Raw genomic sequence first — 17860 nt, 5'->3', positions numbered from 1 at the left:
GCCATTGGATAGGGCAGGCAGCATACATTGCAGAGTTGCAAACTGGATAAGAAGGTCCTGACACAATGAAAGAGCAGAAGGACAATTCAGTGACAGAAGAAGTATAGTGCCATTACGAGGAGGAAAACAATAGAAAGTCCAGCATGTGTTTTTGCACAAGAGATTACAATGGCAAAACCCATTCATATCACCAGAACTCTTCAAAGTAGTAATAAAACAAGCCAATGATTATCTGGACCACATGAACTTCACATAAAGGACACAAAGTAAATGGGCAGCAATGTGGACCAAGGCCAAGAAGCCTACGTTGTGGGTTGCACACCCTTAGTCTAGATCAAAGTCTGGAAAAACATGAAATGTAGGTATTGCTACCTTGTTCAGTTATTAATTAATCTGTTATAAATAACGTTAATGACTCTGATATCTCGTGAAAAAACCAGCAGTGTTTTTATTTCACTAAAGACTCCACTCGGTATCCTTTGCCAAAAAAAGCTAAAAAGACCAATGCATTTTGGACAAACCGCCCATCATCAGGACGAATAGCTATATAAACTGTTAATTTAATCAATTAATCATTCACCAAGATCACATATATGTACAGGAGATAAAAATAACCAAACCATGTTATTGTCAAAGTCATCAAGACCCGAAGTAAGTAATGTGTGTAAAGCACCCGGCGACATAGGTGCGTGTGACATGCCCGAAGGCACCATCACTATAAGTACACCATAAGATTCAATTCCATAGCTGTCCCAGTTCAAAAGACGACATTGTTAGCAGAAAAAGCAAACTCCATCACATTATTTTATAATCAACAATCGTGTCATTGATGTATATAGGAATAAGGATGATAAAATCATGTACAAAAATCCAACGAGAAAAAAAAGTAAATGAAAAAGGAATAAAAGAAAGAAAGAGAAGATAAAAAGGGATTGTTAGGATCTTAGCTAAATCCTCTTAAATTACTCCCTATAAATCATTATATTAAGCCTCCCCCCATTTCTTTGTTGTGTCTATCAGAGTGAATCACCTCTCCAAACCATGCGGTTCTCATGCAAACTATCACCATGTTCCTGATTAAACCGTGTTCTCAACAATTGCACCCTCTGTGTAGCATATAGCTTGGAGAACTTAAAAACAATACCTGGCTTATCTGAAAGAAACTATCACCATGTCTCTGATTAAACCGGGTTGCCAACAATTCATCCTCTGTGCTAGGAGAACCTAGAAACAGTACCTGGTTTAGCTGGTAAAACATGAGCGGCGCACATCCAAGTGACCCGCTTCTAAATCTTCATAATCGCAAAAATACGTGCTCTGGAAAGCGTGGCTCAAAGTAGCTCAATCAACTCTAAACAAAAACACAGAAATACACCATCAGTATCTGATGTTGAAATTAGCCTGCACCAAATTTAACCAGTAAATTGCCATCACATCCTTCTCTTCCTCCTTGCTGACAGGAGAGGATTCTCTGGCACTTTCCTGAATTGGTGTACCTCCTACCTCGCAGGCAGACACCAGGCTGTCCAGATGAACTTGTTTCATTCTAACAGACTCCATCTCTTCAGCAGAGTGCCGCAAGGCTCTATCCTCTCACCAATCCTTTTTTACCTTTACATGGAGCCTCTCAGCACTCTCCTCAAAGATCACAATATAGCCATCCACCAATACGCAGACGATACTCAGGTGTACATGAGAGTAAATAGTGCGCAGGACATCATTTGAATCTGCGATTAGCCAGCTATCATCCAGTCCTGGATGACGACTGCCTAGCTGAAACTAAACCCCTCCAAGACTGAATTCATCCTCATCGATGCGCCTTCTAAAAAAACCAGCTTGTCTAGCAATGGCTCAATGATATGTGCTCAGAATTATTTGCTCCACAACTCTCAGACTCCGCAAAATCTGAAGGCTTCATCATTGACAGTAATCTGTACTTCCAGAAACACATAGCGAAGAAGGCCCAAATAGCCAGGCTCAGAATCTCTACTCTTCGAAAAATCAAACCCTTCATCCCCCCACAGGACTTCCAGACTACAGTGCAGGCCCTTACGGTCTTGCTCATCGATGGGGGAAATGCTCTCCTGACAGGGCACCCAGCTGCTCACTTGGCTCCCTAAAAGCAATCCACCATGCTGCAGCATGTCTTATTACGGGAGCACAGAAATTTGACTGAATTACCCCCGTCCGACACAAACTACATTGGCTTCCACTTCAAGCCAGGATACTGTTCAAGACTGCATGTATCATCTACAAAGCATAACCCCAAAAGTGATTGGTGGAAGGTTTTGAATTAATCACTGGCATTGCTCTGGGCAACCCTCCGCACCACTGTTTTTTAGCCCATGTGCGCCATTGCAAAAGGGGCCAGCCATATGCAAATCAGTCAGGTACTGCCACCAATGGTAGCAGGCCAGCCCAAACTGATGGCCAGGTCCCCTCTGCACAGAAACACAAGCTACCCCAGACATGTTTCGGCCTTGTTGGGCCTCCTCAGTGAAACAGTGGTGTGGAAGGTTGCCCAGAGGAATGCCAGTGGTTCAGATTCATTGAAAACCTTCCACCCATCACTTTTGTGGTTATAAATCATCTACAAAGCAGTCACGAGTAGCACACCAGAGTACCTGGTGCCTAAGCTCCACATATCTGGTGGCACACGCTCCTCACGCTGCAAATCGATCAACCAGCTTGAATTACAACTCGTCGGCAAAGAGAGGACCTGCGAACAGTCCTTCTCTTGCCATACACCCACCCGCTGGAACTCGATCCCGGTGTCGGCTCTGAATTCCCACACAATGCTCCAATTTCACAAATCTCTCAAAACACGTTTCTTTCAACAACACCTGACCAAGGACTAATTCAAATGGACGCACATACCAACGCACAGACCTCACAGTACTGTGCTACTGTTAAAAAATGACGGCTATCTGCACTCTGTACAGTGCTCTAATGCTTTTGCGCTAGGTCCGCTCACTAAACAATAAAATAAAAAATTTAAACATGGCAGTTTTGGCAAGTACCATACCAGTCACATAAAGGGTGAATTTGAATTGCTCTCAAAATTACCAGCCCATAGACACACACCATCACTCAGCACTCCCACACACAGGCATCCCCAAATCTGAAATGTATTAGGCCACCGAGTACATGGGACAATGTCACCTAGCCACTCCCAACCAGGTAGCAGCAAGGCCTGTGTAGGGTGCATTAGCCATAAGTGATGGTAAACTCCATGATCTATAGAACCACACCTCCCTGCTGCGATCACCATCTGTGCCCACTCCACTATCCCTATTACCTCACATCACCCACTGCATGCAGGTAGACGACAGGCATTGGTCATACCGTTAGCACTACCAGGATCATACGTGCACACGAACACTTGGCAGGCATGCGCATTATTTGGAAGACTTACCATCCTTTCACTGGATGCATCGAACCAAGCAATCAAATCCTCAGTACGCCATCTATAAATTCCTCACCCTTCCCTACATGAACTCTACTGCGTGGCATAGAAATCACTCAACCGCAATGCACAACCAACCCTTTTTGGACATTATAAGTGATAGTGAGTCCCATACCAGCCATTAAGAGGATGAAGGCACCAGCATGACAGGCACTTCTGCAACCACTTCATCAAGTCCAGCACCAACCTCCAGCCACACCTCCAGGAATGCAGGCAACAGTGGTGGCAGTCACAATAAAAGTGCATGCAAGCCAGCTTTAGCTACCACCCTACAAGAGGCCAAGATGGCTCCACTTGTCAAGCTGTCAGCACACCAGGCACCTGTGCCATTCCCACCTCCTGCAGCAGTGACACTGTGGCCACCACCACCATGCCCCCACATTTCTTTCACACAGGTGTTGCCTGTTTTGCTTGATGCTTCTACCCTGCTCCCCCTCCATCCCCTCCAGCCTACCTCTGCAGCAGTGTGTCCTGATACATTCTGGTTTGACCACCATCTTCTTGTGGCCAATGCTGGACTTGACTTTTATGGACTTCATTGATTCACGGTGCGTCACCCTTTCTCAACTCTCATGCTGGACTTCCTTTGCATCTTGTACTCATTGTGGCCCTAAATCATGCTGTCCAATCTTCATCTTGTATCCTGGCTTTCAACATTATGTGTTACTACTGACTTCTGCAATTGTATTCGCTCTCCCCTCTTGCTTCTCCACTCTTTTTGACTGCTTACTCTCTGTTTTCTTCTCCTCTCCCTTTCCTATCTCCTGCTCTCATTCCCTTACTTTATTCTCTGCACTTATTCTATCAGAATCGTCCCTGGACCTAGTATGATAACATCCTCCTCCCCCCCTTGCTATGTTCACCCCCCCACCCACAGCACTATCTGAAATGTCGTCAGGCCTAGTACGATAGTCGCTTGTTTTGTTCCTCCCCTCCTTTTCTGCACCCCTCTCCCTCACCTTTTGTTTTTCTACGGCTCTACCAGAAATGTCGTCAGGCCTAGTATGGTAGTCGCCTGTCTGTTTCCATTTCCTTCCCACTATCACCCTCCCTTCCTTATCTAGGTCTTAGCACTTGTCAGGCCGAGTATGATACGGGGGGGGGTGGAGATGCACCATGACCCTCGATCCCTAATCCCCAAAACATACTTGATGTCATATGGCAGAGACTTCGCCCACTGAAGCAGAAACAGGAGGGTATGGAGTTAATGGCACAAGAACAACTGGGACATTTTCAGGCCAAGCGTGATACAATTCAGGGGCATCGAGGAGGTTGGCATCTGCTGTGGTGAGCAGAGCAGAAGAATAGCAGATGTCCTGCTGCTGTCATGGTAGTGGCCCAAAGGGTGCATGTGTATGTCCACTCTATTTCCTCTAGTAACGAGGCCATGCTGAGGTCCCTTTACCCTTACTCTATGGTATATTCGGGGGTAACACTGCCACCTCGGCCACACCACAGTGGAATATGTCCCCAGCAGTTCATTGAAGCACTCTAACCGGAAACTGCGCACTCACCACAAGCTATGCATCGATGTGGCAAGACCAAGCAGAAGTAGGGGATGTCTTGCCACAGACACTGTTTAAGGGATGAGGGTGGTAGATGGATGCGGGTATTGGGGTTGAAGGCATTTGGTTGGGCTTTTGTGTTTCATGTTGAATAAAACAGTCAGCATTCCAGCAAATGAATCGAGTAATAATTTAATGTTCGCATTAATGTGCTTTTAGTGATAAGTTATATTATGGTGAAATGAGGATTAAATGTGTTCACAAATTGTTCTCAATGAGCTCATGATGAATGATGCATCCTTCCCTTACGTCATCATGTCTACCTCCAGGTGGCCTGTGATCACCTGAATCCTCATCAACATCTGAGTCTGGGTGAGCATTTCCATCCTCTGGAGCACTGCACAGACCATAACCATCCTCCCCACTTCTCAGGGCTGTACATAAGTGCCCCACCGGTCCAGCAGAGACATCGTAATCTACCTTTCAGCAGTCCAAATGTGCACTCTATGCACGCCCTGGTCTGATGCACACCCTGGTCTGTATCTGTCCCTCATTGTAGACAATGTCCTGTGGCATTTCAGGGTTTCTGATAGGTGTCATCAGCCATGGCAGCAATGGATAGCCAGAGTCACCCGCAATAGGTTATATTTCATGACGGGAATGTTTGTTGTGTAAGTAAATGACACTGTACTGTGCCGCAGGTCTATCTTTTTCATCAGGTATATCAAAAGGTGTACATGGAGGCTCTCACTCAACAACATTAGAGATGGGTTTATCTTAAAATGGGGAATGGCAAAGGAGTACCAGTAATTCAACTCTATTGTGATTGAATGAAATGGCCATCTTTCTCACCTTTCTACCTAAGCTACTACATCGTCCTTACTCAGTTCCCGATTCCTGGCCTGTTGCAGGTATCCTCTGGTACTCATGCTGTAATTGTTGGGTGCTCTTGCCATTTGTATACCTTTCAGGATGTTACAGTGAGGTAGCTGTTGTCAGGCACTTGGAAGCATACTTCCTTGCATGGCTGTATACCCTACTATTATGAACACTCATGGCACAATGTGCATGGGAAAGAGGTGATATTTGCACCTGGTTATTTCACAAATCATTTGCAAGGCCTCATGGGACTGTTGTGACAACCAGGGATTCTCGTGTATGGGCCTACGAAGCACTTCAGCTATGCCAACGCTTGTGAGTTTAGAGAGCTCTTCCCCATGTAGGCTTACATTTTTTAAGTCACATGCATCATGCACTGACAAGGGTGTGGCAAGGTATGCACGACATGTATGTGACAGTAGTCTTGTGCACCCCTCAGCCCTTTTCATGGTTTGTTCCACATATGCATTGTACTGTCAGTCTTGCTACTTATCCAATATCCTTGTACAATGTCCACTGTGGAAGTCCATGTACCCTGGCAGGGTGTTGTTCTGCAGGACATGGTGTCAAGGGTGCATCTCCAGAAATGGGCACAGCAGTGGCTCACCATCAAAGCCACATCACATGTCATTTGTATATTCATTGAATGCTACTGCTTCCTTTTGCGGTACATCTGCTCCTGTGCCTGGGGTGGGTCCAATACCTCTGGTGGCCTTTGCTGATCCAGAATCCTTGGCAGGTGCTGCATTGCATGACTCTGCAGCTCAATGTACCGTAGCACATTCTGATGGTCACAATTCTTGTCTGCTAGAGGCTCCACGTTGCGTGAGTTGGTTTGGGAAAGGTGTTGGCCTTATATATTCCTTTGGATGCAATTGGATGCCTCAGTGGCTTCAGTTTCATCACCTGCATGCATTTCAGAAGTGGAAGTAACTGCACTGATTTATTTGAAGAATTACTGCCTGTTTTGCTGTCGGTTTGGCGGTAGTTTACTCCGTGATACAGTGGAATTAGCATTTTCTTTTTAGCCATTAATTCCTCTGGAGGAATGATCACAGTTTTTTCTAAGGTAATTTCTCCAGGGCTAATACCTCTGATGGAATTACCGCTGGACGAATTACCACCGATTTTCTGAAACTTGTAATTTGGCAGTGTGTTAAAAGTGGCTTTAATTCCATTACCGCCATGTTTTTACCTTACCACCAAACATGACATGACTATCCATCCATGATGGAACTTGAATCACCATCCTTCCAAAGTGGGATGAACAATCTACACTTCAGTGAAAAGAACTATCCTGAAACCAAGACTTGATACACCAACTCTGGAAATAACCCACAGGCACCCCAGAAGTACAAACATTATATGCCCCTTGCCCTACAGGGAAAGGACTTAACCTTCCTCTATAATTCTACGGACCAGTCCACATTCCCCCTTTTTCAGTTTGCGCCTAGCCCTACAAACCCCGGATCTGACTTTGGGCATAGTATTGGGCAGAGGATCTCCCCATCAAAAAGGTGGAGCCGCTTTGCACCTTTGACCCCAGCACAGGAGCCATGCAGAGTCTCAGCTGCATGAAACTAAACAAACTAGACAAGGTCATTAACCTATACCCAGAAAGGTCTTTAGATCTCCTCCCCCACTTTGGTCTGCATGGGCAGTGCTGAACTCTAGGGACAACCATAAATGCAGGGAAACTGCCAGGAACTGAATGAGGGGTGGATTTAAGGGGGAGAGTCTAGCAATCCCTGGGCACTGGGGCAAAGGAAAATCACAACATCTATGGCTGATGATTGAGAAAGGTAAAGCACATGGAGAGGTTGTGGACCTGAGTAGTAAGGACCAATTGCAAGACATGGTATGCAGAGGGAAATAGACCCACACATGGGACTGAATGTTATGTTATGCTATGCTGTGTTCTGTGATTTTTGTATAGTGCCTGCTGCCATTGTTGCCAAGTGCTCTTGGAAGGCCATTTTGAAGGTTTTAGTCTGTGCAAACATGAAAATACAAGAGATTAACATTACATGTGAACAGTAATTAGAAATTAGGTGACTATTCAATTACTAGTAGAGCTGAAAAGTGTGTAACATTATGAAATCATGCAACACAGTGTGTTCAGACGTAGAGAGGACTGCTATATGAGTGACTTTGTGACAGTTAGATCAAATTGTTCATGGGACTCAGCTGTATAGTATGAGTGGCAGTCCAAAAGGAGAGAATAAAATAGTCTATCAACGCCAAGGCTACTGTCTACAGTTGAGAGCTCTGCTGTACTTTACATGTAGAACATATGCACACTGAATAACATGCAGACAAAGGCAATTTACATGCACAATTGTCAGATATGTCAAAAATAAATTGCAGTACAAATGTTTTATATTGAACACAAACGGTATTAGTGGAATGTAGTGAAAAAGCCAACTTCAGTAATTGTGGTAATACATAGCCATCTATAGAGATAATATAGCCTGAGCTACCCCCATAGGCTGAGTTCATAGAATGTACAAAATGCAAAGATGTATCCTAAGAAGTCTGAGGAAAATATCACAGAAGGCAGCAGACGTATCTTATGCTGGGTAGCTGTTGTGTGCCCTCTGTGACCCCAAAAGCAACGGCACATTGTCCTTACCTCGGTCTCATGCTAAACAAGCTGAGATTAAACAGGGGGTGTGCAACACAAAGAAGATGCATTGCAGGTCCCTGAAAATAAGCAAAATGGCATCTGCGTGGATAGGATCAGCCATTTTTTAAATGCGTGGGCTACTCTAAAATCTGGGTCTATGGTTATAGAATGCTGCCTACAATGACTTCTTTGTTCTACCCTGTCCAGTGTATAGACCTACATACACATACACACATGCAACACAAAGAAGAAGCTTGTAGGTCCCTAAAAATTAAGCAAAACAGTATTTACGTGGATAGGATCAACCATTTTGTGAATGCCTAGGCTACTGTGTAATCTGGGTCTAGTATTGTAGAATGCTGCTGAAAGAGCTCCTTTGCGCTATCCTGACCTGTCTGTGACAGGCCCCGACTGTCGAAAGACAGCACAGACGTCGTGACTAAACCCATTCACGAATGTCGCACGTCAGTAGACGAGATTTTGGATTATTCCACAGCCGAAGTTCGACGTTCTTCATCCAAAATGGCTAAAAACCCTATACAGGCGGGATTAGCCCATTTGGTTAAAAAACACGCCCCAGAGAGCCTAATAAAGGGGAAGGAGTCCAAGAAAAGGCTTTTAAGACCCCTCATAGGGAAAGGTCCCACTGGGAAAGGTCCCACACAAAGAAAGGTCCCCGCACAAAAGAGAGGATTCACAAGTACATGATTCCTTGTCAACAGCTCTAAAGAAAAAGGGCCAACATTCACCCCAAGTCCCAGTCACTCCTCAGCATCAGGGGCTTCCATTGGACCCTATGTCCATTCTTAGCTGTGCCCTATGGACATGTGAGGATACTGATAGGGTCATGAGATGGGTGACCTTTATGGCAAACCTTTTTGAAAAGAACCCAGATTCTTTTCAGAGTTTTCAGACCACCTAACCCACAACAGCTGCCTCTAGTTCCCTGGCACGTGTATCTGGCACTGCTTCTTAACCCCCCTCAAAGAGGTCTCGTCCTGATACCCTGACTATTCCATCTCAGCAGGACCCTCCAGTCTTTGACCTGTATGACCCAGATACTGACACAGAGGACCTCTATGTTACTCAAGAGGCCCCAGAGCCTTACTATGGGGATGATGAGGAGCCAGACATGTATAACATGGACTTTCCCATCAACCAGAATCCTCCCCGTGGCAGATTCGCCTATAGATAACCAGCCACGACGAAATGACATCTCATCAAGTCAGCTGAGCACTTCCAAATAAAAACACACGAGACTCAACAAGACAAGGAATTTGTTGAAGATATTTTAGGGGATAAGAATGCTGTCACTCAGTACATTCCCATCCTGCAGTCTATTCAGCGGAAAATACAACACTCGCTGGAAACTCCTAACCAGATGCGGGCAGTTAATCCCTGCATCGAGAAGCTCTTCCGTCCTGCTCCCTCAGACCCTCTCTATATCAGGGGACAGCTCAATCCTGACTCTCTTGTAGTTACAATAACAAGGAAGAGAGCAGGAACACCCCTAGCTTCTGAAGCACCTCCAGATAAGGAGAGTAAGAAACCGTACTCAAGGGTAATGAAAGTGGCCTCTTTGGCTGCCTTTCAAGCGCGGATAGCTAATAATACCACTCTTCTGGTGAGTTATAACTGCCATAATAGGATGAGGTATCAGCCTTATTATCATCAGCCCGTGAACCACTTAAGAGACAATTGGCACTTGTGGCTGCAGAAGGCATTTTAAAAAGTAACCTGGATGCCAAGGACAATGCGGGCAGGATTATTGCAGAGGGAACTATTATTAAGCGCCATGCTTGGCTAAGCCGGTCCGGCTTCAAGTAAGAGACACAAGCCACGCTTCTTAATATGCCCATTGAACCCCATGTACTCTTTGGAAAGGTCATTGAAGACTCCTTGAAAACTGCTAAAGAAGAATACGATACACTAGAGTCGTTGGACCAGCTGACAAATAAACCCACTGGCCAGAGAGGCAATAGTCATTTTCGTCGCTCACGTGGGCTAAATTCACATAGTCATTCAGGCTACAATCAGAATCAGGGAGCGTCCTGGGGCAACAATCAAGGCCAAGCCTCACAAGATTACCAAAGGGGGCAAAGCTGAACCTGTGGCCGGCGGAGGGTCCCTTCATCTAGAGGTGGAGCCACACCTCCAAAACAGTGACTGCCTGCTTCAGGTGCCCTCCCATGACTCTCCAGTAGGAGGGCGTATTCCAAACTTCACCCAAGCATGGGAGGGAATCACCTCAGACAAATGGGTGCTATCCACTGTAGCGGGTGGGTATTGTGTGGAGCTAATCGAACGACCCCTGAACCATCCCCTGCACCAAAAGACTCACTCAAAGGAAGAACAACGCATCCTTCTCAAGGAAATCACAACGCTGCTCCATAAGGATACCATAGAAATCGTCCCGGCGAACCACGTAAACAAGGATATTTATTCAATCTACTTCCTTGGGCCAAAAAAAGATCTAACAATGCGACCAGTATTAGACCTACGCCCTGCAACCACCTATGTCAAGCCACAAACATTCTGCTTGACTACGCTACAAGAAGTAATCCCTCTGTTAAAACGGGGGGATTCCATGGCAACATTGGATATGAAAGATAGTTATTTTCATATTTCAATGTTCCCATCACACAGAAGATTATTGCGGTTCATGATAGCGAACCAGCACTACCAATTCAAGGTGCTACCCTTCGGAATAGCATCCACACCAAGGGTTTTCACCAAGGTACTGGTGATGGTGGTGGCGCACCTGCTCAGGGAGGCAATCCCAGTGTACCCCTACCTGGACGACTGGCTGATTACAAGGGAGACTCCCTAGATTTGCAGGCAAAACATTCAAAGAACTATCAACCTTCTCTTTCAAGTGGGCTTCTCCATAAACGAGAAAAAAATCAAGTCTAGTGCCAAGCATAACCAAACAGTTCATAGGAGCTGTAATAGACTCGAAGGAGGGGTTAGTCTTTCCATCAGAGAAGAGTCCAAAATATGTTACTGCAAATTCCTCATTATCAGGCCGGCCGCCAAACAGTGGTCTCAGTAAAGCGGTCAGTGGGACGATCTAGTGGTCGTTTCGCCAACACTAGTAGAAAACCTTTGCTGTTGGAAAAAAGAGAATCTGTTAAAGGGAAAACCCTTCCACGATCCGGAAGTGCAGATGATTGTCACAACAGACGCCTCACTGGTGGGGGGCTCACCACCTTCATCACACAGCACAAGGTCTGTGGACTCATGATACGGCGCAGAAACACATCAATCTGTTGGAACTACTGGCAGTGTTGAAGCCCCTTCAGGCATTCGAGACACACCTACCAAAGTCCTCACCGACTGCATTACAGTGATGTTTTACATCAACAAACAGGGGGGGGCACACCTTTTCCAAATCTGTCCAAGGTAGCACAACAAATTTGGAAATGGTCACTCAAAATGAAAACATCCTGTCATCACAGCACGTTCCAGGGGAACTCAACTCTCTGGCAGACTCATTGAGCAAAGATTCCCTACCAGAGGAACACGAGTGGCAACTAGACACAAAGGTCATAGACACCTCTTTTCTCAATGGGGAGTCCCCACAATAGACTTGTTCGCTACAAGCGAAAACATACAATGCCCAGACTTCGCGTCTAGGTTCCCCACGCCATGCTCCAAGGGGAACGCCCTATGGATGAACTGGTCGGGGAGATTTGCTTACGCTTCCCCCTGACTCCTCTCATGAACAAAGTGGTAAACAAGATTCACAGGGAGCAAATGACACTCATCCTAGGTGCTCCTATGTGGGCAAGACAACCATGGTATCCACATCTGCGCAAATTGGTGATGTGCGTTCTCATCATACTCCCATGCCTGACCAACTTACTCTTTCAACACAAGGATTTAACAGTGCACCCACAACTTGGCAGCGTGTCTCCTGAATTCATAGAGTTCGGACATCTTAACCTACCACAAAGGTGCATGGATATCCTCAAAGAGGCACGAAAGCCAAACACTAGATACTGTTATTGTGACAAGTGGAGGAGATTTGTAATTTGGTGCCAGGCTAAACAAATAAACCCCATAGAATGTACCACATCCCACATTCTTACCTATATATTCCACTTGCTAGACACGGGGTTAGTATTCAACTCCTTAAAGGTCCACTTGGCAGCTTTGTCGGCTTACACAACCTCCCACAATAAGGTTTTGTGGTGGAAGGTGCCGATCATCAAGACATTCATGGAGGTAGTAAAGAGAATCCACCCTCCAATCTCAAATCTGCCACCATGATGGGATCTCAATGTGGTACTCGCTAAACTCATGGGACCCCCTTTCGAGCCAATGCACAAGTCAAGTCTTAAACACCTGACTTACAAGACTACCTTCTTAGTGGCAATTACTTCCATAAGAAGAGTTAGTGAATTGCAAGCACTGTCAGTGCAGGATCCATTCTTTGTCATACACAAAGACAAGCTGGTTTTACGTACTCATCCTAGGTTCTCTCCTAAATTCATATCTAAATTTCACGTGAACCAGACTATCGAGCTTCTGGCCTTCTTCCAGAACCCCAAAAGCTCAGCTGAGGTTAAACTCCACACACTAGATGTAAGGAAGGCGGTCCTTTACTATGTAAACAAGACCAGACCGCTAAGGAATACAGACCAACTGTTTGTCTCTGTAGCTCCAGGCAGAGAAGGAGACGGCATTTCCAAGAATGCCATCTCCAGATGGACAGTCAGATGTATACAACTGTACTATTGCCTGTCAGACAAAACACTGCCTTTTTTACGCCAAGAGCTCACTCCACAAGGAGCACAGGAGCTACTCTGGCTTTTATTGCAAACATCCCCTTAGATAGCATTTGCAAAGCAGCTACATGGAGCTCAGTACACACTTTCACTCAGCACTCCTGCATTGACACACATTCCAAGACAGATACACAGGTGGGACAAATGGTTCTAAGACATCTGTTCGCCCATGAACCTTCTCACAACCCACCACCTTCTCCTAACACTGCTGGCTAATCTTTGCACAGAATGCGATTTAAGTAGATTCCACAAGCCTCAGAAGGGATACATTACTCACATAATCGTAGTTCTGATGTTTGTATCTGCTTAAATTCACATGCGCCCACCCTACCTCCCCATGGAGAGAAGGCGCATGGATGCTTAGGAGCTTGTCTGATACATATCTGCTTATTGAATGTTGGTTAATCTGTCTATTTTAATTTTACCTAAAACATTGACAGTTACAAAATGGAGGATTTCTTATACTGAATGGCCACTAGGCCTTGGAGGTCATGTGATCTCCTCCAACACAGGATGCAGGGGGCGGAGTCTACTCCAAACCAGTGTTTTTAAAGTTTACGGAGGAATTCACAAATATGGATTGTACTAGCCAGAGGAAGCTTGTTACACGAGCAGACCGCGTGACGTTTTCTACCCGGATGGGTGAGTGTTTTTATTCATCTGGTCTGCCTTTATGGTGAATGTGTATTTTATTTTCACCTTTTGATGTGATGCACTTATAATTTAAATAAAGTCATTTATGAATCAAACACAGCAAGGTCTGGAGTGCTTGGATTGTTTGACATATCTCTCATAGAAGGTTTCATAAACATCTACAGCCCTTGGGTTATATGTGTTTTTGCAATATATATATATATATATATTCAATGGAAAAACGTTGTTATAGGGACGTTATGGTTACAGGTAAAACCGAAAAACCCTAAAATTCACCAGTTATGGTAAGCTAAGCAATCATAACTCGCGCCACCAGTGTGCACTGCAAGGACTAACACCCATGCCATCAAAGATGCATAACATCCCTGTAACAATGTTTTTCCATTGAATTTCATAGGTTTTTGCTATTGGAACTTAACCATATTGTCCCTTTAACAATGTTTTTGTTAGTGAATTTCATAGGTTTTTAGTAGGGCACTGTAACCAGAATGTTGCTTTAGCATAGTGTTTTCTGTAAAGAAGATAGCTGTTTGGTACTGCAACGGAACCATAATGTCCCGTTAACAACGATTTGTTACTGATTCCTTGACTGCCCTCATGATAAATGTGTGGAAAGGCCAAATTGTGTGGTGTATTTATCCATTTGCGCTACCCCTTCCTTTTCCGAATAGTGTGGGTGTATCTTAGCAATTACAGATGTACATGGTAAATGTTGATGAGTGTTTCAGTAGTTTCTCTTTTTGTATTAACATTGCATGGTGGATCTGTGCCGCACAGTACTGGCCGAGATGACTACAGATGAGCAATATGGATGTTTCCTAGGGAGACTGCACCTGGTCGGCGTATGTGCAAGCACACTGCAAGTATCCGTAGGACTTTATTAGTGTCCGCATGTCCGCATCTTCTAATGCACTTTTAAGTAGCTGTGAATTGCATGTGTATCTGTTCCACACCTATACCCATGCATAGGTCATCTACTGTGTGCTGGTAACACCGCCCCTGTCGCCAGCCCTACGTATTCATACAGTAGGCTACTGCATTTCAAGTACTCCTGCCGACTACATGGGTGGCTCTGCAAACGTACCAATGTGTGGCTAAAGAACGCCTGACTGTATGACGCCCACTGGTAAACAAAAAACAGCAACCTGCAGTGTAAAGTGGGCATCGTAAATGTCACATTAATTTGACTGATGTGCTGCTTGCCTTTCCGTGACCCGTGAAACAGACACATTGTGTCTGCACTGAGCAGTGTGACGGAAAGTGTCAAGAGGTCACCTGCGGGTCGTACAGTTGAAGAGAACATGTAACTGCAGGTGGGACAGTTTGTAGAAAGTCTGCAAAATGGCAAAGTTGGTGCAGCTTGCTCACGCACATACAAGTGCATGTAGAGGCAAGTAAGCAAACAGTCCAATATGCAGAGCGCAAACAATGTTACTGTTGCTTAGAAAAGTATGTTACCTGCGTGGGTCACACAGAATAAATGCCTTCCTCGCCACGTAATGAAGCTGTGTTTCGCATTGCAAACATTCTTGTATTCCAGAATGTATGCATCTTTGTGAATGCTACCCCTAAGAGTAATGGCGTAGCATGAAGTGTTTGTACTGCATGTGACGACAACTAAAATGAAAGCACAAGCGACCAGTGGGCAGTGTACCGCCCTTCCAACAATTACGTACGATAAATGCATGTACAGCATTTCCCACATCTACTGCGGGCAACAAAAGAGGCACTCCTGTAGGGCAGCGGAGCTCTAAAACATCTTTGCAGACCATATGTTGCGCTACAGACCCTTACCCGGCAAAGGGCATTGTATTGTGCATGTACTGCAATGCGCTACTCTACAGAGTGAAGGTACTTGGAAGTGCATGGAATGGGTCCTTCGGGGAGCATGACAATGACTGGTGCCTATGTAGGTGAGGGCCACCCAATAATTCCATCTTTGGGCACGTCCCCTATGGTATCCATACAGGTGCTGTCCCTTCTGTACCGGGCCTTTTCTGCTGTTCATTCTGTGTGGTGTGTCAGAAGACCATAAGAAATGGAAATGAACTGGGAAAGGAAAAATGGGAAATAAAGAAAGCACCTTTTTGAGATGAACAATAGAATTGCCAATGAATGGATGCAAGGTGGGAGGCGTGGCACCGTGCAAAACACTGTAGTTCAATCGGTTGGAAAGGGGTTCACTGTAGAAGAGGTTTCTTTAGGTGTTGCAGAGCGTTTTGAACACTGTCAGCGTGCAACACTTACTACAACAATGTTTCACTACTTTCAAGAAGGGCACCAAGGCAATTTGGATGGGGTGTGCAGAAATCGGGATGCTATGCATAGTAAAATGAATGTTATAGCTGGGGAAAAATGTTCGTGCTGTGAAACGTCGTAATCCCATATGTGAAGTACGCCATTTTCATAAGTCGTACAAAGACACAAATACACTTCTTCGCAATGTACCACGCTTTCTCCATTTGCAAACCAAATAGAAAATGACGCAGTCACATCAATGTCTGCATAATACTATAGAAAGTTATGCAAGAGGTTGGAAAGAAACACATGAATTGGGCAAGTGCCTCCTTTATTGCAAAGGGCACTGAAACTCGTATAACATGCTTTGCAATTTTCCCTCCACAATCAACAACAATACTATTGGCATGATTGCATGTCACCAAAGTGTCACACAGACAAACCAAAATCAGTCACTTCATTGTAGGTACTCCATAGCACAGCACATCCGCATGATATATTCCAAAATGAGCAGCCACTGCACAGTGTTTTCCATTCACTTTCAGTTACTGTATTTCGAAGTCCCCTAAAACCTGCACGCTGTGGCTCATGAAACACACAGCCATAACCTCACCCTCTGCATGTATGTCTCAAATACACTGTGTACCACCCTCTTTGCGTACACACCTGTAAAGACTGGAGGGGGTGTCTGTACTTCTGCTCTCTATATGGTAGAGGAGAGGCACAGAGGACCCCAGCCAAGATTCTCTATTATTGTTACGTGGTCGAGCAATCAAGGCCTAGCTTCTCAGGAGGTGATGCAGGCTGGTTCTTAAGTACAGTGTAGTCCCCAAGCCCCCACAAAGGAATGTCCACACACTGTATTAGTTAAAACACAGTCTTTATATAATTAATATTCAAGGTTATCTACACTATCACAATAACTCACTTTGTACTCAGAAAATCTACAGTGGCAAATATATACAGTTCTAAAGTAGTACCACAATTATTATCAGATCTCATTAAAGTGCATCAACTATACTCTGGTCAAATGTCACACAGGTCACTTAATAAAGGCAACCAACAATACACATAGGAGGAAAGCAGTTCGTTAGAACAATTGGCAGAATACTGGCACGTACCACTAGACACAGTTCTGTGTGGAGACCCCCCCACCTGGGCAACCTGTAACGTAAAGATATATCACAAGCCCAGTCCATATATTGTTCTATGAGTCTTATTTCCTTCTATAATAGTTCTACAACCCCAATGTACCTGGAATAGCAGAGTTCGTCGTTGGGTCGTCGACGGATCCTTCTTGAGCGGCTTCCTTTAAGGCAGGAGCCATAGATCGTGGAGATCCCATGAGGAAAAAGGGTTGAACGGTGATGGTGAGGTGGCAGCTTCGTTCCTAGCGGTGCTCGTCGACGATGGAGCGTTGGCGTCCTGCAAAGAAGAGGCGTGCGGGGCACCTCAGTGACGGTAGTTCAGGACCGCAAAGAGATTGTGAAGAACTGTGGCCTAGCAAGGGCGTCGAGTCGTCCCGCATCTCTACGGTCGTCAGGTGGCAGGAAATCCACCAGCGGATGCTCCTCGGCGCATCGGCGGCCTCTACTTTCTCCGACGGGACAAAGCGGTCAACGATGCAGGCGAGAGCGTCCTTGGATCAAATTTTACTAAGGCAAATATGATCCTGCAGCGGTCCCCGTCTCCAGTCGGCAGC

At 45.2% G+C, this 17860-nt stretch overlaps 1 protein-coding gene across 1 annotated transcript in view; it reads left to right on the top strand.

Moving 5' to 3' along the window:
* The window catches only part of OVCH2 (ovochymase 2), a 1298878-nt gene that overhangs the window by 53271 nt on the left and 1227747 nt on the right, over window positions 1-17860 (top strand). The gene's annotated exons all lie outside the window — the stretch shown is intronic.

The sequence above is a fragment of the Ambystoma mexicanum genome, chromosome 11 (assembly GCF_040938575.1).
Source record: "Ambystoma mexicanum isolate Mex_15411 chromosome 11, UKY_AmexF1_1, whole genome shotgun sequence".
NCBI lineage: Eukaryota > Metazoa > Chordata > Amphibia > Caudata > Ambystomatidae > Ambystoma > Ambystoma mexicanum.
This window is presented reverse-complemented; position numbering and strand designations above follow the sequence as displayed.